General features: G+C 51.5%; 1 protein-coding gene across 9 annotated transcripts in view; it reads left to right on the top strand.

Moving 5' to 3' along the window:
• The window catches only part of ttll5 (tubulin tyrosine ligase-like family, member 5), a 595,921-nt gene that overhangs the window by 288,252 nt on the left and 283,571 nt on the right, over positions 1-24,098 (top strand). The window lies entirely within an intron of this gene.

Genomic DNA, 24,098 nt, shown 5'->3' with positions numbered 1-24,098 from the left:
TTGCAGTCCAAAGTTCCCAATCTCATTTATCCTCTGTATCTTGCATGCCTTCTTCACTAGTCTCATCAATAACAGTTTGGGACATGGTATGTGAATAATGTGAGATGTGACGTGTGGTGAGCGTCGCATGCTCGGGAGGAACAGGAGACTTTGGGCCTGTGGTTCCCAAAGTCGCCCACCACTGGGGGTTTTCCTCACCACCTGTCTGGGTCTTTTGTAGACTCATTGATAGAGATTGATCGCTCCGATTGGTCAACAACTCCATTATCGTCATATCATGGGACTGCCAGGATGGTAGAAGGCAAACTAGATGGACCTGCGTCTTTTTTCGCCCAGCAATTCCTCTGTTCCTATGACACAAACTCTATCTAGATCCCTTTAACGTTGCTGACACTCGCTGAACAAACGGCTCCACACATTCCCCACCCTCAATGTCGAATAGTTCAAACGGAATTCTGCTCACTCTTCTGCTTGAGATCGTGTCCCCACTTATACTTTGTGTTTATGTCAAATGGTTGGATTTATTGGCACTCCTTTTGAGTCTTGAAACCTCAGTATGGTATTTCCTAACACTGCTGTGTTTTGGGGGTTTTAAGCGAGATATACTCCTTGAGCTAGGAAAGAGATTAATAAGCGGGACCTCCGGATTGCTCCTGGTGCCACGAGCTAGTGACTGTGGGAAGGATAGAGCAGGTGCATGCATGGCTGGAGAGATGGTGCAGGAGGGAGGGCTTCACATTCCTGGGGCATTGGGGCCGGTTCTGGGGGGAGGTGGGACCTGTACAGGCTGGACGGGTTGCACCTTAACAGAGCTGGGACCAATATCCTCAGGTGGGGTGGGGGCGGGTGGAAGAGAGAGGGCGGGAGGTTACCAGTGCTGTTGGGGAGGGTTTACACTAATTTGGCAGGGGGATGGGCACCAGGATGTAGCATTAGAACGGAGAAAGTAGGTGCACAAAGACTTGGAAGAGACAGATAATACTAGAGTGAGGAATAACATGGTTGTAGGTGGGATCGAACTGAGAGAGATTACAAGAAGCTCTAAAACAGGTTTACAGTGCATGTGTGTAAAGGCATGAAGCGTGGTAAATAAGGTTGGTGAGCTACAGGTACAATTAGCCACATGGGAATATGATGTTATGGCGATAACGAAGACCTGGCTCAAAAAAGGACAGGATTGGATAATAAATGTTCCTAATAAGGGGCCGAAATTGAGCCCCTCCCCAAACGGGGTGCACTTACCGTGTTTAAAACCTTTTCTCCTCCTCAATCCATAGGGTGGAGAAATTCAGGACTTGCAATTGTTTTTCCGGTCACGCCGGATGTCGTGTCGTCAGTGGGACGGAAGTGCAGCCGGGTTGCAACGGCCGTCGCTCTGAGTCATCAATGCCGCGCTGATGATGTCAGCGTGACACGGACGTGCTGTGTCGCACTGACACATCACACGCCCCTTCACTTCAGTGGGCCATTGCCAACTCTGCAAAGTTTTTAGTTCAGTTCACTGGGCTCCCAGGGCCGGTTTCGGCCGGGCCAGCGGCCTGGCACCCAAGAGTAGATAAGTCATCAGGACCGGATGGGATGCATCCTCGGATGCTGAGGGAAGTAAGGGTGGAAATTGCAGAGGCACTAATCGTAATCTTCCAATCCTCCTTGGATACGGGGCTGGTGCCAGGGGACTGGAGAATTGCAAATGTTACACCCTTGTTCAAAAAAGGGTGTAAGGATAAACCCAGTAACTACAGGCCGGTCAGTTTAACCTCAGTAGTGGGGAAGCTTTTAGAAACGATAATCTGGGGCAAAATGAACAGTCACTTGGACAGGTGTGGATTAATTAAGGAAAGCCAGCACGGATTTGTTAAAGGCAAATCCTGTTTACCCGACTTGATGGAGTTTTTTGATGAGGTAACAGAGAGGGTTGATGAGAGCAATGCGGTTAACGTGGTGTACATGGATTTCCAAAAGGCATTTGATAAAGTGCCACATAATAGGCTTGCCAGCAAAGTTGAAGCCCATGGAATAAAAGGGACAGTGGCAGCCTGGATACGGGATTGGCTCAGTGACAGGAAACAGAGAGTAGTGGGGAACGGTTGTTTCTGGGACTGGAGGAAGGTATACAGTGGTGTTCCCCAGGGGTCGGTACTGGGACCACTGCTTTTCCTGATATATATTAATGACTTGGATGTGGGTGTATAGGGCACAATTTCAAAGTTTGCACATGATACAAAACTTGGAAGTATAGTGAACAGTGAGGAGTGTAGTGATAGACTTCAAGAGGACATCGACAGGTTGGTGGAATGGGTAGACATGTGGCAAATGGAATTTAACGCAGAAAAGTGCGAAGTGATACATTTTGTTCGCAAGAACGAGGAGAGGCGATATAAACATAAGAACATAAGAGATAGGAGCAGGAGTAGGCCATACGGCCCCTCGAGCCTGCTCCGCCATTCAATAAGATCATGGCTGATCCGATCATGGACTCAGCTCCACTTCCCTGCCCGCTTCCCATAACCCCTTATCCCCTTATCGTTTAAGAAACTGTCTATTTCTGTTTTAAATTGATTCAATGTCCCACAGTGCTCTCTGAGGCAGCGAATTCCACAGATTTACAACCCTCTGAGAGAAGAAATTTCTCCTCATCTCAGTTTTAATTGGGCGGCCCCTTATTCTAAGATCATGCCCTCTAGTTCTAGTCTCCCCGATCAGTGGAAACATCCTCTCTGCATCCACCTTGTCAAGCCCCCTCATAATCTTATACGTTTCAATAAGATCACCTCTCATTCTTCTGAACTCCAATGAGTAGAGGCCCAATCTACTCAACCTTTCCCTATAAGTCAACCCCTCACCCCTGGAATCAACCTAGTGAACCTTCTCTGAACTGCCTCCAAAGCAAGTATATCCTTTCATAAATATGGAATCCAAAACTGCAAGCAGTATTCCAGTTGTGGTCTCACCAATACCCTGTATAATTGTAGCAAGACTTCCCTGCTTTTATACTCCATCCCTTTTGCAATAAAGGCCAAGATACCATTGGCCTTCCTGATCACTTGCTGTACCTGCATACTAACCTTTTGTGTTTCATGCACTCCTAAACTAAAGGGTACAATCCTAAAGGGGGTGCATGATCAGAGAGACCGGGGGGTATATGTACACAAATCGCTGAAGGGGGCAGGGCAGGTTGAGAAAGTGGTTAAAGCTTACGGGATCCTGGGCTTCATAAATAGAGGCACAGAGTACAAAAGCAAGGGAGTTATGGTGGACCTGTATAAAACACTGGTTCGGCCTCAACTGGAGTATTGTGTCCAATTCTGGGCCCCGCACTTTAGGAAGGATGTGAAGGCCTTAGAGAGGGAGCAGAAAAGATTTACGAGGATGGTTCCAGGGATGAGGGACTTCAGTGACGTGGATAGACTGGAGAAGCTGGGGTTGTTCTCCTTGGAGCAGAGAAGGTTGAGAGGAGATTTGATCGAGGTGTTCAAAATCATGAGGGGTCTGGACAGAGTAGATAGAGAGAAACTGTTCCCATTGGTGGAAGGGTCGAGAACCAGCGGACACCGATTTAAGGTGATTGGCAAAAGAACCAAAGGTAAACTTTTTACTCAGCGAGTGGTTAGGATCTGGCATGCACGGCCTGAGAGGGTGGTGGAGGCAGACTCAATTATGGCTTTCAAAAGGGAGTTGGATAAATGCCTGAAGGAAAACATTTGCAGGGCTGCGGGGAAAGGGCGGGGGAGTGGGACTGGCTGAGGTGCTCTTGCAGAGAGCCGGCCCAATGGCCTCCTTCTGTGCTGTAACCGTTCAATGATTTTATGAGTTAAGCATTTCCAGCCTCTCCCATAAGCAAGAGCTTGCATCCTCTTTGGATCGTTAATCTACCTAACGATAATGTAGTTTGACCCCGTGGTTGAACAGAGAGCCCATATCACTGTACACCGGCTCAGGGGAATATGTCATGTACCACCGTCTGATCCCATTGTCTTCAGACGCTAGCATAGGCTATAGTCCAATAAACACATTTCTTCAACAGTGAACAGATTAATGAACAGTACTCAGTATTCAGGTGTCAGCCATGGCTCAGTGAGTAGCACTGAGTCAGAAGGACGAGGGTTCAAGCCCCACTCCAGAGACTTGAGTACATAATTCAGACTGACAGTCCAGTACAGTACTGAGGGAGCGCTGCACTGTCGGAGGGGCAGTACTGAGGGAGCGCTGCACTGTCAGAGGGACAGTACTGAGGGAGCACTGCACTGTCGGAGGGGCAGTACTGAGGGAGTGCTGCACTGTCGGAGGGGCAGTACTGAGGGAGTGCTGCACTGTCGAAGGGGCAGTACTGAGGGAGCGCTGCACTGTCGGAGGGGCAGTACTGAGGGAGCGTCGCACTGTCGGAGGGGCAGTACTGAGTGTTGCACTGTCGGAGGGGCAGTACTGAGGGAGTGCCGCACTGTCAGTGGGGCAGTACTGAGGGAGCGCTGCACTGTCGGAGGAGCAGTACTGAGGAAGCGCTGCACTGTCGGAGGGTGCTGTCTTTTGGATCAGACGTTAAAGGTCCCAGATCTCTCAGATGGATGGAAATGATCCCACGGCACTATTGGAAGAAGTGCAGGGCAGTTCTCCCCGGTGTGATGGGCCTACCTATATTTATCCCTAAATCAATATCACATAAAACAGATTATCTGATCATTATCATATTGCTGTTTGTGGGAGCCTGCTGTGCGCACATTACAACAGTGACTACACTCCAAAAAGCGTCTGTTAGCTGTAAAGCACTTTGGACGTACTGAGATGGTGAAAGGCGCTATATAAATGCAAGTCTTTTTACAAAGAATAATGACAGCTGTTAGTATTTATTTCGAGATATGCAAGCTACAACGGTGCTTCTCCTGTGCTACCTCACAACATTAAATTGAAACATAAGAACATAAGAAATAGGAGCAGGAGTGGGCCATACGGCCCCTCGAGCCTGCTCCGCCATTTAATACGATCATGGCTGATCCGATCATGGACTCAGCTCCACTTCCCTGCCCGCTTCCCATAATCCTTTACTCCCTTATCGCTCAAAAGTCTGTCTATCTCTGTCTTAAATTTATTCAATGTCCCAGCTTCCACAGCTCTCTGAGGCAGCGAATTCCACAGATTTACAACCCTCCGAGAGAAGAAGTTTCTCCTCATCTCAGTTTTAAATGGGCGGCCCCTTATTCTAAGATTATGTCCCCTAGTTCTAGTCTACCCCATCAGTGGAAACATCCTCTCTGCATCCACCTTGTCAAGCCCCCTCATAATCTTATATGTTTCAATAAGATCACCTCTCATTCTTCTGAATTCCAATGTGTATAGGCCCAACCTACTCAACCTTTCCTCATAAGTCAACCCCCTCATCTCCTGTATCAACCTAGTGAACCTTCTCTGAACTGCCTCCACAGCAAGTATATCCTTTCGTAAATGTAAAGTCCTGTCCCCTCAGTACAGATTCACACGAGGCATGTAGTGAAGTCAAGGTCACTCTGGACCTGCACCTTTATTTCACAGCTCTGGAATGCTGCACTTGCCTGAGACCTGTCCTTATATACCTGTCTCTTGCAAGTGCACCCCTGGTGGTAAGGTATGCTGTTGGTTACAGGTCATATCTTATTACAGTCATGTATAGCATGTTAGGATACAGTTATATATAATAATGTAAAATACATGACATCACCCTCCCCCAAGGTCTTATTGTCTTTATAGGTTCAGTCTCTCAGGTGGTCTACGCTCTCACGTGGAGCGTCTGAGTTGTGGTTCAGTTGTTTGCCTTGGTGTCTGTTTTTCTTTGGGTGTGGTTGCTGGTATCTCGCCTGGGCTGTCTGTTTTGATTGGTATAATTGTTGTTGACTCGCCTGGGCTGTCTGTTGGGATTGCCCTTTCCTCAGGTTGTTCCCTCTGTCTGTCCACCAGGTGTGATGCGAGTTCCACATTGTAGTCTGCCTCTGGTTCCGCAGTGTTGTTGGTAAATCTGTTTTTGACTTGGTCTACATGCCTCCGGCAGGTTTTGCCTTTGTCCATTTGTACTACCAGTAGCCTGTTTCCTTCCTTGCCTGTTACTGTCCCTGCCAGCCATTTGGGACACCTGCCATAGTTTAGTACAAACACTTTGTCCCCTATCTCATTCCATCTCCCCCCTCGAATTTCTGTCATGGTACTCAGTCAGCTTACGGCGCTTTGCCTCAACGATTTCGTGCATGTCTGGGAGGATTAATGAGAGCCTTGTTTTTAAAGTCCTTTTCATCAACAGTTGCGCGGGGGGGATCCCGGTCAGTGAGTGCGGACGAGATCTGTATGCCAGCAGCAGTCGCGACAGGTGACCCTGCAGCGTGGGACCTTGGATTTTAAGCATGCCTTGTTTAATGATTTGCACTGCTCTCTCCACCTGGCCATTGGAGGCCGGCTTGAACGGTGCCGTCTTGACGTGATTTATGCCGTGGTCAATTATAAAGTCTTGGAATTCTGCGCTGGTGAAGCACGGACCATTGTCACTGACCAATATGTCAGGGATTCCGTGCGTTGCAAACATGGTTGTGGGGCTCTCCACATGGGTGGAGGTTGTGCTCGAGTTTAAAATGGTTGCATTCGATCCACTTTGAAAATGCATCTACAACTACGAGGAACATTTTGCCCATGAATGGGCCCGCATAGTCTACGTGCACCCGCGACCACGGTTTGGTAGGCCAGGGCCAGGGGCTCAGTGGAGCCTCCCTGGGGGCATTGCTGAGTTGGGCACAAATGGTGCACCTTCGGACGCAGAGCTCCAAGTCCGCGTCAATACCAGGCCACCAGACGTGGGATCTGGCAATGGCCTTCATGAGAACGATCCCCGGGTGCTCGCGGTGGAGCTCCCGGACAAATACCTCTCTGCCTCGCAAAGGCATGAGTACTCGGCTGCCCCACATCAGGCAGTCTGCTTGTAGTGATAGCTCATGCATGCGCCTGTGAAAGGGTTTTAATTCCTCGGGGCAGGCATCGCGAGCCTCTGCCCAGTCACCGGTTAGGACACATCTTTTTACTAAGGATAACGTGGGGTCGCTGGCCGTCCAGGCTCTGATTTGGCGAGCCGTCATGGGCGAACCTGTGGACTCAAAGGCATTGATTGCCATGACTACCTCACAGTCCTGTTCGTCAGACCCTTCCGTGGTCGCCAAGGGTAGCCTGCTGAGCGCGTCGGCACAGTTGTCTGTGCTTGATCTGTGCCTTATGGTATAGTCGTAGGACGCCAGCATGAGTGGCCACCGTTGAATTCGCGCCGAAGCGTTGGCGTTTATTGCCTTGCTCTCAAATTGGAGGGACGAGAGGGGCTTGTGGTCGGTTTCTAACGCGAACTTGGCCCCGAAAAGGTATTGGTGCATCTTTTTGACACCGTACACTCACGTGAGCGCCTCCTTCTCTACCATTCTGTACCCGCGCTCCGCCCGCGAAAGTGACCTGGAGGTATAAGCTATGGGTTGTAATTTGCCCGCACTATTGACATGTTGCAAAACGCACCTGACCCCATACGCTGACGCATCGCATGTGAAAACTAGCTTTTTACCTGGGTCAAAGAAAGTCAAAACACTGTTGGAACACAGAAGGTTGCGTGCCTTATTGAAGGCACGTTCCTGGGTGTCCCCCCAAAACCAATCGCACCCCTTCCTGAGTAGCACGTGGAGAGGCTCCAGCAGCGTGCTTAAGTTCTGCATAAAGTTCCCAAAGTAATTGAGTAGCCCGAGAAAGGCGCGCAGTTCTGAGACATTCCGGGGCCTGGGTGCCAGGCGAATTGCTTCTGTTTTGGACTCTGTTGGGCGGATTCCATCAGCGGCAATCCTTCTGCCCAAAAATTCAACCTCGGGTGCGAGAAACAGGCACTTGGATTTCTTGACTCGTAGGCCTACCCGATTCAACAGCTTTAGTACTTCCTCCAAATTACGGAGATGGGAGTCGGTGTCCCTGCCCGTGATAAGTATGTGGTCTTGAAATACAACCGTCCCCGGGATGGACTTGAGCAGACTCTCCATGTTGCGCTGGAATATGGCAGCTGCCGACCTGATGCCGAATGGGCATCGATTGTACATGAAAAGGCCTCGATGTGCCTTGATGGTGTTGAGCAGCTTGGATTCCTCGGTCAATTCTTGCGTCATATACGCAGATGTGAAGTCTAATTTTGAGAAAAGTTTACCTACAGCCAATGTGGCAAATAAGTCTTCTGCTCTGGGCAGTGGGTACTGGTCCTGTAGGGAGACTCTGTTTATGGTAGATTTGTAGTCCCCACAGATTCGTACGGATCCATCAGGCTTCATGACTGGGACGATGGGACTTGCTCAGTCGCTAAATTCCACAGGTGATATAATGCCTTCCCGCAGAAGCCTGTCTAGTTCATGTTCAATCTTTTCCCTCATCACATAGGGTACAGCTCTGGCCTTGTGATGGACCGGTCTAGCATTCTGTGTGATGTAGATTTTGACGTTGGCCCCTTTGAAAGTGCCCACACCTGGCTGAAAGAGATGTTCAAATCACTTTATAACTGTTGAGCAGGAGGTCCGTTCCTCTAATGACATGGCATGGACATCATTCCATTTCCAGTTTAGTTTTGCAAGCTAGCTTCTCCCCAGCAGTGCTGGGGATCTCCGGGGACAATCCACAGGGGAATTTGGTTCACTGTCCCTTTGTGTGTGACAGAGAGCATGGCGCTGCCGAGGACTGGTACGATTTCTTTGGTATAGGTCCTTAGTGTGGTGTCGACCCTTGTGAGTTTTGGTCTGTCTCTTATGCGGCCACAGTTGTTCAAATTGTTGAGCGGCCATGAGAGATTGACTCGCTCCCGTATCCAGCTCCATATTGACAGATATCCCGTTGAGTAGGACCCTCATCATTATAGGAGGCGTCCTGTTGTAGGAGCAGCGGCCGTTGATCGTGTTGACCCGCTGTACACCGGTGTCCCGGCTACTGTCCCCACCATCTTCTGGTCCGCTTTTCGACCCATCTGATTCGTATACCAGCCGAGTTGCCGTTTTTTTGCACATGCGGGCCAAATGCCCTGTATATTCACAATTTCTGCAAACAGCCTGCTGAAATCGACATCCCCTTGATGAGTGCCCACCCCCACACCTCCAGCACAGACCTGTTCCATTGTTTAAAGAGTTTCCAAATAATGAGCTGCGTCTGGCTGATCTCTCTTGAGCTTCTCTCAGTTTGTAGTTGATTGCTCGCATTGTGGGTTGATGAGTTGTGAACGGCCGTTCCTGTGGCCCTTGATGGCTTCTGCCTGCTGTTGAGAGCCTGTTCTCCTGGTTTTGTCTGTGTGTGGGGGTAGCAGCTTGTTTAGTGCTGTGAACTTCTCGTTCCAATATTTTGTTAGTTGTCGTACTTGCATTGTAAATCAACCTCGTTTCTTCTTCCCCTACCAAGAATATCTGTGCAACCAGTGCTGCTGCCTCTAAGGTCAGGTTCTTGGTCTCTATGAGCTTTCGGAATATGCCTGCGTGGCTTATTCCTTCAATGAAAAAGTCTCTCAGCATTTCTCTCCTCAGTTCATCGGAGAACTCACATAAACTAGCCAACCTCCGAAGTTCCGCCACGAAGTCGGGTATGCTCTGGCCCACACAGCATCTGTAGTTGTAGAACCTGTGTCTGGCCATGTGTAGGCTGCTCGCTGGCTTCAGGTGGTCTCTTACCAGTGTGCTCAATTCTTCAAACGACTTGCTTACTGGTTTCTCGGGTGCCAACAGATCCTTCATTAAAGTGTATGTTTTTGAGCCACAGCTGGTCAAGAGATGGGCTCTTCTCTTGTTTGCCTTATCGTCGCCTAACCAGTCTTTGGTTACAAAGCTTTGCTGGAGCCTTTCTATAAAGTCCTCCCAATTGTCTCCCGCATTGTACTTTTCATCTGATCCGTTGTTCGCCATTCTGTGGATTCTGTAATCCCGTAACCCGTCGCCACTGTAAAGTCCTGTCCCCTCAGTACAGATTCACACGAGGCATGTAGTGAAGTCAAGGTCACTCTGGACCTGCACCTTTATTTCACAGCTCTGGAATGCTGCACTTGCCTGAGACCTGTCCTTATATACCTGTCTCTTGCAAGTGCACCCCTGGTGGTAAGGTATGCTGGTGGTTACAGGTCATATCTTATTACAGTCATGTATAGCATGTTAGGATACAGTTATATTTAATAATGTAAGATACATGACAGTAAATATGTGTGGCCTCACCAATACCCTGTATAACTGTAGCAAGACTTCTCTGCTTTTATACTCCATATTTGGCCATATGCTGCCCTGGAACCACTTCCTACCGTTGCTGGCCTTGGAATCATTGGCTGGCTGAGCGACTGCCCATCAAAGGGACTCAAAAGAATCATAGGCCTGGCCTTCTCACAGACCTTGCACAATTTGACAGCTGTCAGTCAACCTTCCTGCCTGAAAATACTCCTCAGATTGTCAGTTATGTGGGATGTTTGGATTGAACAGCTCTTCCTGAGAAACCCACTCATCCAATTCCAACTCTTTGAACAACCTGTCATGTTGGGCAGGCAGCTCTTGGGAACAGCACAAGTGTCTCTGTGCCCACCCTGCACCCAGCTCGGCCCCCACCCCTATGCCCAGCCCGGCCCCCCTCCGCACCATGCTCAGCCCGGCCCCTCCCCCCACCCCCGTGCCCAGCCCCTGGCCCCTCTGTCACCCATTACACTCCCTGGTTCAGGTATCTCCCTCGCTCCTCGCTTTGTCTGTCCGATTGTCATTATATGTGGCAGTGCAAGAGCCAAACTTATAATGATCCCATTTCTAATCTGATTTGAAACTGCAAAATGCGGCTCCAGTTTAAGTGTAATATGAGCTGAGTGGAATGATGTGGAAACGATGGGAAACACTGAGTGGCAGCAGTGTGTGCCCGGGCTGTGCTGACTGCCAGTGATGTGCTATCACCTGCCGATTCCAGTAACCATAGTACAAAGTACAGCAGGCTGCTCTCCTCTCATTCAAACAGGGAGGGAAGCACTCAACCCTTCCCACACTGGTACATCACGCACTGGGGGAACTGGCTATCAGAGTGGGGAGATTTGGCAAACTGTGTGAGGGTCAGGGAGGAGGGAATATCAACACGGGGTGGTGCATTTAACTCCCCCTCCCCCAGTGAACCAGCCAAAATGTGTAACTGACTTACAACAGTGAATGTAGATCAAAATTAGGCCTCCTGTTTTCAATTTGTGTTCACAGAGAGGCAGGGACGGGGGAGAGCTCTCGACAGCAGCACTCTATGCCCAGCTCCAGATATCCACCAAATTAGCAGCAGGTGCTTGTGGGGCTCTCTGTGTCCGTGCCCCAGTATCAGTACACAGGCTTTGTGCCGGCTCATTTATCAGCGGCCTTATGCTGTCAGGTCGGCCTTGGTCAGAAGCTTGACTGAAACTTCAACACCTTCATTTGGACCAGCAGTCGGCTCTGTGTGTGCATACACGTGTGTGAGGGGGGTTTCTGCTCTCTGCTTTGGGTTTGAGGCAAGCTTCCCGAGCTGGGAATGGTGCGAGCCACGTCTCATAACACTCTCCCCTTCTCCCCAACCCTCCTCTCCCCTCACCTCCCCTACCCACCGTCGTCTCCCCACACCCTCGTCTCCCCTCCCCCTCCCCCTCCCCACCCCCTCGTCTCCCCTCGTCTCCCCACCCCCTCGTCTCCCCATCCCCTCGTCTCCCCACCCCCTCGTCTCCCCACCCCCTCGTCTCCCCCTCCCCTCCCCCTCGTCTCCCCAACCCTCCTCTCCCCTCTCCTCCCCTACCCACCCTCGTCTCCCCTCCCCCTCCCCACATCCTCATCTCCCCACCCCCTCCCCCTCCCCACATCCTCATCTCCCCTCCCCCTCCCCCTCCCCACCCCCTCGTCTCCCCTCCCCCTCCCCCTCCCCACCCCCTCGTCTCCCCACACCCTCGTCTCCCCACCCCCTCGTCTCCCCACACCCTCGTCTCCCCACACCCTCGTCTCCCCACACCCTCGTCTCCCCACACCCTCGTCTCCCCACCCCCTCGTCTCCCCACACCCTCGTCTCCCCACACCCTCCCCCTCCCCACCCCCTCGTCTCCCCACCCCCTCGTCTCCCCTCCCCCTCCCCACATCCTCATCTCCCCACCCCCTCCCCTCCCCACACCCTCGTCTCCCCTCCCCCTCCCCACCCCCTCGTCTCCCCACCCCCTCGTCTCCCCACCCCCTCGTCTCCTCACCCCGTCGTCTCCCCACACCCTCGTCTCCCCTCCCCCTCCCCCGCTCCACCCCCTCGTCTCCCCTCCCCCTCCCCACCCCCTCGTCTCCCCACCCCCTCGTCGCCCCACACCCTCGTCGCCCCACACCCTCGTCTCCCCTCCCCCTCGTCTCCCCAACCCTCCTCTCCCCTCTCCTCCCCTACCCACCGTCTCCTCCCCTACCCACCGTCGTCTCCCCACCCCCTCGTCTCCCCACCCCCTCGTCTCCCCACCCCCTCGTCTTCCCTCCCCCTCGTCTCCCCTCCCCCTCCCCACCCCCTCCGTCTCCCCACCCCCTCGTCTCCCCACCCCCTCGTCTCCCCACCCCCTCATCTCCCCTCCCCCTCCCCCTCCCCGCCCCCTCGTCTCCCCGCCCCCTCGTCTCCCCACCCCTCGTCTTCCCTCCCCCTCGTTTTCCCTCCCCCTCGTCTCCCCTCCCCCACCCCCTCATCTCCCCACCCCTCGTCTCCCCTCCCCCTCGTCTCCCCTCCCCACCCCCTCATCTCCCCACCCCTCGTCTCCCCTCCCCCTCGTCTCCCCTCCCCACCCCCTCGTCTCCCCACCCCCTCATCTCCCCTCCCCCTCCCCCTCCCCGCCCCCTCGTCTCCCCGCCCCCTCGTCTCCCCGCCCCCTCGTCTCCCCACCCCTCGTCTTCCCTCCCCCTCGTTTTCCCTCCCCCTCGTCTCCCCTCCCCCACCCCCTCATCTCCCCACCCCTCGTCTCCCCTCCCCCTCGTCTTCCCTCCCCACCCCCTCGTCTCCTCACCCCCTCGTCTCCCTTCCTCCTCGTCTCCCCCCTCCCTATCCCACTTGCTTCCCCTCCCCCTCCCCTCCCCATCTCCTCCCCTCCCCCTCCCCTCCCCTCGTCTTGGGGGAATGACACTGCCCCCTGTGTCGTCCCCCCAAACTCCACACTGCCCCCTGTGTCGTCCCCCCAACCCCACACTGCCCCGTGTGTCGCTCATGGACCAGCTGCGTGTCAGCCAGGCGGAAGCCGATTTGTTTAATAAAGAGCGGCAGTTTTGCCGGGCCCTGCTTGTTGTGTCTCTGAGGTGAGGAGTGACCCGGGCAGGTCACAGTCCACAGGAAGCATGGATTCATTCCAGAACCATGCCGTTGCTTTCACAGGGCCTGGTGTCTTGGCTCCGATTTGAAGCAGTACGTCGCACGCGATTATGTCCCTATGCCTTGAAACAATGGGGTGGAATGCCAGCGTTCGAGCACTTACTGCGTCAGTCCGAGATTCCTGCCCTGGCTATTTAACGAGCTGTTACCCCGTTTATTTTAAACGCTGGTGTCTGAAGGTCTAAGTGTGTCTCCAGGACTTTGCCTTAACTGATCATATGCTCGCTGCAATATGGCCGTACAAAATACTGAGTAAGTGTTTTTCATTTAGATAATGTCGGAACGGGCGTTGCTGCATTGGATGGAGAATCAGATGGGTTCCCCTCCAGACACACGCTCCTGCCCTTCCAATACACACTGCAACAGCTCCATCACCCTGTCAACCCCATTACCTGCTCATTCATAAACTGTAGTGTGTGTGGGGGGAGGGGGGGGGAGGATTTTCACGTGTTTCCTCCTCCTCTTCCTCACTCAAGTTTTCTCCTATTTCTGGTGAAAAAAGAACTTGCATTTCTATAGCCTCTTTCACAACCTTGGGATGTAGTCACTGCTGTAATGTAGGAAACGAGGCAGCCAATTTGTGCATAGCAAGCTCCCACAATCAGCAATGTGATAATGACCAAATAATCTGTTTTTAGTGATGTCAATTGAAGGATAAATATTGGCCAGCACACTGGGGAGAACTCCCCTGTTATTCTTTGAAACAGCAGAAGCTCTGACCATCATTTTCCAATCCTCTCTGGCTACAGGTGTGGTGCTGGAGGACTGCTAATGTTGTACCCTTGTTTAAAAAAGGAGAAAGGGATAGACCGAGTAATTACAGGCCAGTCAGCCTAACCTCGGTGGGGGAAAATTATTGGAAAATTTCTGAGGGACAGGATAAATCTTTATTTAGAAAGACATGGATTAATCAAGGACAGTCAGCGTGGATTTGTTAAGGGAAGGTCATGTCTGACTAACTTGATTGAATCTTTTGAGGAAGTAACAAGGAGGGTCGATGAGGGCAGTGCGTATGATGTAGTGTATATGGATTTTAGCAAGGCTTTTGATGAGGTCCAACATGGCAGACTGGTCACGAAGGTAACCGGGGCTAAGTGGCAAGTTGGATCCAAAATTGGCTGAGGCAGGAAGCAAAGGGTAATGGTTGATAGGTGTTTTTGTGACTGGAAGGCTGTTTCCAATCGGGTTCTGCATGGCTCAGTTCTAGGTCCCTTGCTTTTTGTGGTATATATCAATGATTTAGGTCTCCAGTCGTCTTGGTTGATCCTTGCCACTGGACCAAGACCTCGCTCTGTCAAGCCCGTGTGGTGGCTGGTGTGCAACGGTCAACCCACGTTAAAAAAATCCACGGCATCTTCCACCCTTCAACATGTAGTTCGGGATCCGAAATATCAGGTCCTTCATTGTAACGCCTGTGAACTTTTTGATGTGGAAGCAAGTCATCCTCAATTCGAGGAGCCGCTTAAGAAGGGGAAGAGACTTGAATATAGGGGGTGTGATTAAGAAGTTTGCAGATGATACCAAAATAGGCCGTGTGGTTGATAATGAAGAAGAAAGCTGTGGACTGCAGGAAGATATCAATGAACTGGTCAGGTGGGCAGAACAGTGACAAATGGAATTTAATCCAGAGAAGTGTGAGGTAATGCATTTGGGGAGGTCTAACAAGGCAAGGGAATACACATTAAATAGTACGACACTGAGAAATGTAGAGAAACAAAGGGACCTTGGAGTGCAGGTCCACAGATCCCCGAAGGTAGCAGGCCAGGTGGGTAAGGTGGTTAAGAAGGCATACAGAATGCTTGCCTTTATTAACCGAGGCATAGAATGCAAGAGCAAGGAGGTTATGCTTGAACTGAATAAAATACTAGTTAGGCCACAGCTGGAGTACTGCGTGCAGTTCTGGTCATCACATTATAGGAAAGATGTGATTGCAGTAGAGAGGGTACAGAGTAGATTTACGAGGATGTTGCCTGGACTGGAGAATTTTGGCCATGAGGAATGATTGTATAGGCTGGGTTTGTTTTCTTTGGAACAGAGGAGGCTGAGGGGAGACCTTATTGAGGTGTATAAAATTATGAGGGACCTAGATAGAGTGGATAGGAAGGATTTAGTTCCCTTAGCAGAGGAGTCAACAACCAGGGGACATAAATTTAAAGTAATTGGTAGGAGGTTTAGAGGGGATTTGAGGGGAAATTTCTTTACCCAGAGGGTGGTGGGGGTCTGGAACTCACTGCCTGAAAGGGTGGTAGAGGCAGAAACCCTCACCACATTTAAACAGTACATGGATGTGCACCTGAAGTGCTGTAACCTGCAGGGCTACGGACCGAGAGCTGGAAAGTGGGATTAGGCTGGGTAGATTTTTGTCAATCGGCACAGACACGATGGGCCGAATGGCCTCCTTCTGTGCCTGTGCCGTAAATGTCTATGATTCTATGATAGAGTCGTGGGATCTTTTACATTCACTTGAGAGAGGAGACGGGGCCTCGGTTTAACATCTCATCCGAAAGATGGCACCCCCGACAGAACAGCCCTCCCTCAGTACTGCCCCTCCGACAGTGCAGCACTCCCTCAGTACTGCCCCTCCGACAGTGCAGCGCTCCCTCAGTACTGCCCTTCCGACAGTGCGGCGCTCCCTCAGTACTGCCCCTCCGACAGTGCAGCACTCCCTCAGTACTGCCTCTCCCACAGTACAGCGGTCCCTCAGTACTGCCCCTCCCACAGTGCAGCGCTCCCTCAGTATTGCGCTTGTGACAGTGCAGCACTCCCTCAGTACTGCCCCTCCGACAGTGCGGCACTCCCTCAGTACTGCCCCTCCGACAGTGCGGCACTCCCTCAGTACTGCCCCTCCGACAGTGCAGCTCTCCCTCAGTACTGCCCCTCCGACAGTGCAGCTCTCCCTCAGTACTGCATTGGCGTGTCAGCCTAGTGCTTAGATTTTTGTGCTCAAGTCTCAAGAACCCACAACCTTCTGACTCCGAGACGGGAGTGCAGCCACAGAGCCACAGTCATTGCCTCCTAGTGAAGATTTGGTGTTTGATTTGCTGCCCCCGGTATGTCCCCCCATTCGCTCTCTGTGCCACACTGTACCACAGCTGATACCATATGGGCCCCTGCGCCCTCTTGGTGCCACACTGTGTCAGTGCTTCAGCACGCTGGGAAATCTGAAAGCAATGAATCTGGTTACATTCTTTTCATTTAAAAAAAGTTGTTCTCTTTTTTGGCATGAACTTATTGTCTGAAGCAATTGTGTCTGGTTTGTTTAAAAGTTTCACATTCAGAAAGAAATAAGATACCCCAGCTGAGTGCACAGCTCTAGTTTGTATGGCTGTTTCCCTACTTATAGTGACCTCATACATCAGCATGTGTGTGTGTGTGGGTTTGTGAAGCTCTTGTTTTCTCAGTGGTTCTGTTTCTGAGTGTGTTAGTGAAGCACCTTGGGATATTTAACTATGTTATAACTATATCAATGCAAGTCTGTGGGCGCGGGTCGGGTCTGTCTGTGGGCGCGGGTCGGGTCTGTCTGTGGGCGCGTGTCGGGTCTGTCTGTGGGCACAGGTCGGGTCTGTCTGTGGGCACGGGTCGGGTCTGTCTGTGGGCACGGGTCGGGTCTGTCTGTGGGCACGGGTCGGGTCTGTCTCTGGGCACAGGTCGGGTCTGTCTGTGGGCACGGGTCGGGTCTGTCTGTGGGCACGGGTCGGGTCTGTCTGTGGGCACAGGTCGGGTCTGTCTGTGGGCACAGGTCGGGTCTGTCTGGGCGCGGGTCGGGTCTGTCTGTGGGCGCGGGTCGGGTCTGTCTGTGGGCACAGGTCGGGTCTGTCTGTGGGCGCGGGTCGGGTCTGTCTGTGGGCGCGGGTCAGGTCTGTCTGTGGGCGCGGGTCGGGTCTGTCTGTGGGCACGGGTCGGGTCTGTCTGTGGGCGTGGGTCGGGTCTGTCTCTGGGCACGGGTCGGGTCTGTCTGTGGGCGCGGGTCGGGTCTGTCTGTGAACGCGGGTCGGGTCTGTCTGTGAACGCGGGTCGGGTCTGTCTCTGGGCACAGGTCGGGTCTGTCTCTGGGCACAGGTCGGGTCTGTCTGTGGGCACAGGTCGGGTCTGTCTGTGAACGCGGGTCGGGTCCGTCTGTCTGTGGGCACAGGTCGGGTCTGTCTGTGGGCACAGGTCGGGTCTGTCTCTGGGCACAGGTCGGGTCTGTCTGTGAACGCGGGTCGGGTCCGTCTGTCTGTGGGCACAGGTCGGGTCTGTCTGTGGGCACAGGTCGGGTCTGTCTGTGAACGCGGGTCGGGTCTGTCTGTGAACGCGGGTCGGGTCTGTCTCTGGGCACAGGTCGGGTCTGTCTCTGGGCACAGGTCGGGTCTGTCTGTGGGCACAGGTCGGGTCTGTCTGTGAACGCGGGTCGGGTCTGTCTGTGGGCACAGGTCGGGTCTGTCTGTGGGCACAGGTCGGGTCTGTCTGTGGGCACAGGTCGGGTCTGTCTGTGAACGCGGGTCGGGTCTGTCTCTGGGCACAGGTCGGGTCTGTCTGTGAACGCGGGTCGGGTCCGTCTGTCTGTGGGCACAGGTCGGGTCTGTCTGTGGGCACAGGTCGGGTCTGTCTGTGGGCGCGGGTCGGGTCTGTCTGTGGGCACAGGTCGGGTCTGTCTGTGGGCACAGGTCGGGTCTGTCTGTGGGCGCGGGTCGGGTCTGTCTGTGGGCGCGGGTCGGGTCTGTCTGTGGGCGCGGGTCGGGTCTGTCTGTGGGCGCGGGTCGGGTCTGTCTGTGGGCGCGGGTCGGGTCTGTCTGTGGGCGCGGGTCGGGTCTGTCTGTGGGCGCGGGTCGGGTCTGTCTGTGGGCGCAGGTCGGGTCTGTCTGTGGGCGCGGATCGGGTCTGTCTGTGGGCGCGGGCCCTGTCTGTCTGGGGGCGCGGGCCCTGTCTGTCTGGGTGTGCGGGCTCTGTCTGGTGGTGCAGGTTCTGTCTGTCTGGGGGCATGGGTCAGTCTCTGAGTGCATGGCAGCTGCCTCGATATCTCATGTACATATGTCCGACCTTGCTGAGTGTTTAGGCAGCCCTGAGTGGGGGTTTTGATCAGTGGGCACACGAGATCAGAGTTGGAGAGTTGAAGGTGGTTTATTTTGATGATTACGGTACTGTTGATGTGGGATGGTGTTAACCTCCATTGCACTCTGTCTACAGCGCCTTGCTGCCAGGTCTCATCGTCAGGTGGCACCACACCCAGGTCCCACTTGTTTCTGCCTCATTCACTCGCTTCATGTCACTCATTAAAGTCACAATTTGGATCACAGGCACAGTCCCCATGGGAGGGGTGAGAGGGCACTGTGCGGTGATAGCTGGCCACCCACATCCCTCGCATTAGAACATAAGAATTAGGAACAGGAGTAGGCCATCTAGCCCCTCGAGCCTGCTCCGCCATTCAACAAGTTCATGGCTGATCTGGCCGTGGACTCAGCTCCACTTACCCGCCCGCTCCCCGTAACCCTTAATTCCCTTATTAGTTAAAAATCTATCTATCTGTGACTTGAACACATTCAATGAGCTAGCCTCAACTGCTTCCTTGGGCAGAGAATTCCACAGATTCACAACCCTCTGGGAGAAGAAATTCCTTCTCAACTCGGTTTTAAATTGGCTCCCCTGTATTTTGAGGCTGTGCCCCCTAGTTCTAGTCTCGCCGACCAGTGGAAACAACCTCTCTGTCTCTATCTTGTCTATCCCTTTCATTATTTTAAATGTTTCTATAAGATTACCCCTCATCCTTCTGAACTCCAACGAGTAAAGACCCAGTTTACTCAATCTATCATCATAAGGTAACCCCCTCATCTCCGGAATCAGCCTAGTGAATCGTCTCTGTACCCCCTCCAAAGCTAGTATATCCTTCCTTAAGTAAGGTGACCAAAATTGCATGCAGTACTCCAGGTGCGGCCTCACCAATACCCTGTACAGTTGCAGCAGGACCTCCCTGCTTTGGTACTCCATCCCTCTCGCAATGAAGGCCAACATTCCATTCGCCTTCCTGATTACCTGCTACACCTGCAAACTAACTTTTTGGGATTCATGCACAAGGACCCCCAGGTCCCTCTGCACCTCAGCATGTTGTAATTTCTCCCCATTCAAATAATATTCCCTTCTACTGCTTTTTTTTCCAAGGTGGATGACCTCACACTTTCCGACATTGTATTCCATCTGCCAAACCTTAGCCCATTTGCTGAACCTATCCAAATCTCTATGCAGCCTCTCTGTGTCCTCTACACAACCCGCTTTCCCACTAATCTTTGTGTCATCTGCAAATTTTGTTACACTACACTCTGTTCCCTCTTCCAGGTCATCTATGTATATTGTAAACAGTTGTGGTCCCAGCACCGATCCCTGTGGCACACCACTAACCACCGATTTCCAACCCGAAAAGGACCCATTTATCCCGACTCTCTGCTTTCTGTTCGCCAGCCAATTCTCTATCCATGCTAATACATTTCCTCTGACTCCGCGTACCTTTATCTTCTGCAGTAACCTTTTGTGTGGCACCTTATCGACTGCCTTTTGGAAATCTAAATACACCACATCCATCGGTACACCTCTATCCACCATGCTCGATATATCCTCAAAGAATTCCAGTAATTAGTTAAACATGATTTCCCCTTCATGAATCCATGCTGCGTCTGCTTGATTGCACTATTCCTATCTAGATGTCCCGCTATTTCTTCCTTAATGATAGCTTCAAGCATTTTCCCCACTACAGATGTTAAACTAACCGGCCTATAGTTGCCTGCCTTTTGTCTGCCCCCTTTTCTAAACAGAGGTGTTACATTAGCTGCTTTCCAATCCGCTGGTACCTCCCCAGAGTCCAGAGAATTTTGGTAGATTATAACCAATGCATCTGCTATCGCACTTGCTAGCAGCTTGGTTCAGCGAGTAGCACCCTCATCGGTGAGTCAGACGGTTGTGGGTTCAAGTCCTGTTGCAGGATTTGAGATCGTGAGCTAGCCTTGACAGGTGCTGCCGCTTAGATGTGGCTTAAACCGAGGCCTTGTCTGCCTATTAAAGCCACAAGCAGGAGATGATATGGTTGGTGTTCAGGCAGATTGAGATCAAATGGATGGAAGGTCCTTCATCTGAACTGATGCACATCTTTATCGATAATGTAATTGTGTTTTGAAGGTGCCACATAAAAGGTTACTGCACAAGATAAAAGTTCACTGGGTTGGGGGTGATATATTAGCATGGATGGAGGATTGGCTAACTAACAGAAAACAGAGAGTCAGGATAAATGGTTCATTCTCGGGTTGGCAACCAGTAACTAGTGGGGTGCCGCAGGGATCAGTGCTGGGACCCCAACTATTTACAATCTATATTAACGACTTGGAAGAAGGGACTGAGTGTAATGTAGCCAAGTTTTCTGATAATACAAAAATGGGAGGAAAAGCAATGTGTGAGGAGGACACAAAACATCTGCAAAAGGACATAGACAGGCTAAGTGAGTGCGCAAAATTTTGGCAGATGGAGTATAATGTTGGAAAGTGTGAGGTCATGCACTTTGGCAGAAGAAAAATCAAAGAGCAAGTTATTATTTAAATGGAGAAAGATTGCAAAGTGCCGCAGTACAGCGGGACCTGGGGGTACTTGTGCATGAAACACAAAAGGATAGTATGCAGGTACAGCAAGTGATCAGGAAAGCCAATAGTATCTTGATCTTTATTGCAAAGGGGTGGCAGTATAAAAGCAGGGAAGTCTTGCTACAGCTATATAAGGTGGCCACACCTGGAATACTGTGTGCAGTTTTGGTTTCCATATTTACGAAACGATATACTTGCTTTGGAGGCAGTTCAGAGAAGGTTCACTCGGTTGATTCCGGAGATGAGGGTGTTGACGTATGAGGAAAGGTTGAGTAGGTTGGGCCTCTACTCATTGGAATTCAGAAGAATGTTGTGCAAAATCAAAGCACATGGTATTGGGGAACTGGTTGGCAGACAGGAAGCAGAGAGTCGGGATCAACGGGTCCTTTTCAGAATGGCAGGCAGTAACTAGTGGAGTACCGCAGGGACCCCAGCTCTTTACAATATACATTAATGATTTGGATGAAGGAATTGAGTGTAATATCTCCAAGTTTGCAGATGACACTAAGCTGGGTGGCGGTGTGAGCTGTGAGGAGGACGCTAAGAGGCTGCAGGGTGACTTGGACAGGTTAGGTGAGTGGGCAAATGCATGGCAGATGCAGTATAATGTGGATAAATGTGAGGTTATCCATTTTGGGGGCAAAAACACGAAGGCAGAATGTTATCTGAATTGCGGCAGACTAGGAAAAGGGGAGGTGCAACGAGACCTGGGTGTCATGGTTCATCAGTCACTGAAAGTTGGCACGCAGGTACAGCAGGCGGTGAAGAAGGCAAATGGTATGTTGGCCTTCATAGCTAGGGGATTTGAGTATAGAAGCAGGGAGGTCTTACTGCAGTTGTACAGGGCCTTGGTGAGGCCTCACCTGGAATATTGTGTTCAGTTTTGGTCTCCTAATCTGAGGAAGGACGTTCTTGCTATTGAGGGAGTGCAGTGAAGGTTCACCAGACTGATTCCAGGGATGGCTGGGCTGTCATATGAGGAGAGACTGGATCAACTAGGCCTTTATTCACTGGAGTTTAGAAGGATGAGAGGGGATCTCATAGAAATATATAAGATTCTGACGGGACGGGACAGGTTAGATGAGGGAAGAATGTTCCCGATGTTGTGGAAGTCCAGAACCAGGGGACATAGTCTTAGGAGAAGGGGTGGGCCATTTAGGACTGAAATGAGGAGAAACTTCTTCACTCAGAGAGTTGTTAACCTGTGGAATTCCCTGCCGCAGAGAGTTGTTGATGCCGGTTCATTGGATATATTCAAGAGGGAGTTAGATATGGCTCTTAAGGTTAAGGGGATCAAGGGGTATGGTGAGAAAGCAGGAATGGGGTACTGAAGTTGCATGTTCAGCCATGAACTCATTGAATGGTGGTGCAGGCTCGAAGGGCCAAATGGCCTACTCCTGCACCTATTTTTCCATGTTTCTGTGTTTCTTTGAATGAGAGGTGATCTTATCGAAATGTATAAAATTATGAGGGGGCTTGACAAGGTGGATGCAGAGAGGATGTTTCCACTGATGGGGGAGACTAGAACTAGAGGGCATGATCTTAGAATATGGAGCCGCCCATTTAAAACTGAGATGAGGAGAAATTTCTTCTCTGTGGAATTAGCTGTCTCCGAGAGCTGTGGAAGCTGGGACATTGAATAAATTTAAGACAGAAATAGACAGTTTCTTAAACGATAAGGGGATAAGGGGTTATGGGGAGCAGGCGGGGAAGTGGAGCTGAGTCCATGATCGGATCAGAGCCCCCAGGCTCGAGGGGCTGTGTGGTCCACTTTTGTTCCGATTTCTTATGTTCTTATGTTTTAATTTCCGTTGATGGAAATTGAGCAGAGGTGGTGATGGGGACATCTGATAGAGGTGTTGAGAATTATGAGGTGAATCAGGAAAAGCTATTTCCACTGGTCAGTCAGCCGGTAACTCGAGAGGAAAAATACAATATCATTGCCAGGACAGAATGCCCAACCAGAAACTGGGATCGATCAGAACCTATAATAGCTTTTAAATGGGACGTGGATAAATACTTGAAAAAGAAAAATGTAAAAGATATGGGGAAAGGACGGGCGAATGGGGCTGAGGGGGTACAAATTGTGAGGTGCTGCACCAGGAGTGTATATGGCTACATTTGAGAGCAAGGTGTTTTCTGTCCATTGATGGTGAAGCTTGAGAGCTGGGAGAGCACTGTCTAATGGTAGATGAAGTTGTGTGTGAAGTGGAGCACAACTGGTCAGCACAGTCGCCGTGACCTATGGACCAGCGAGTGGCCAGAGGGCACCCAGGCTGTTAGCCAGTACCTGGGCAGCGGGTGAACTATCAGATCCCAAGGCAGTCGCCACAGGCTCCACCCTCGAGACATTCACAATTACTGCGAATCTGAAATAAGACCGGAGAAGGCGGCACGTACAAAGCATCTGGGAGGGAAAGGCAGGTTCGCCCTCTGATGACCTGTCTGACCTAAAACACTAATGGCTCTCTTTCAGCTGGTGTCAGACTGTTGTGTGTTTCCAGCACTTTTGTGTTTTATGCCAAATACAACCAGTTTTCTGGGAAGTTGTGTAAATTTTACAACTAAGATGATTCATATATTCTTCAATAACATTCTTCCTTTCTTCGCCAGTCTCTCCCTTCCTCCTCTTTCAAGGTCCAGGGGTGGTGGTACAGTCCACCAGGTGCTGGTTACCTTGCTCAATTTACCACTCTTCACATGTGAGCCTGGCTATTCGACTGTGGAAGGCCTCCCAGTGAAGCCTGGTCCCCTTGTCGCCCTACATCCCCATCCACGCACATCCCAGCAGCAGTGAGTAGCTGGGGATCAGAGGCACGAACCGCAGGTAACTTTTGTCAGCCTCAGTGGGTACCAGTCATGCCTCTGAGACAGAAGGTTATGAGTTCATGACCCACTCCAGAGACTTGAACACATCATCCAGGCTGACACTCCCAGTGCACTGTTGAGGGAGTGCTGCACTGTCAGAGGGTCAGTACTGAGGGAGCACCGCACTGTCGGTGGCGCATCTTTTGGATGTGATGTTTAACCGAGTCTGCTCTCTCAGGTGGGCGTAAAAGATCCCATGGCACTATTTCGAAGAAGAGCAGGGGAGTTATCCCCGGCGTCCTGGCTAATATCTATCCCTCAATCAAGATAACAAGAACAGAT

Source organism: Pristiophorus japonicus, chromosome 4 (assembly GCF_044704955.1).
Source record: "Pristiophorus japonicus isolate sPriJap1 chromosome 4, sPriJap1.hap1, whole genome shotgun sequence".
NCBI classification, from domain to species: Eukaryota; Metazoa; Chordata; class Chondrichthyes; family Pristiophoridae; genus Pristiophorus; species Pristiophorus japonicus.
The sequence above is the reverse complement of the archived record's forward strand: the minus strand, read 5'-3'. Positions and strand labels throughout refer to the sequence as shown.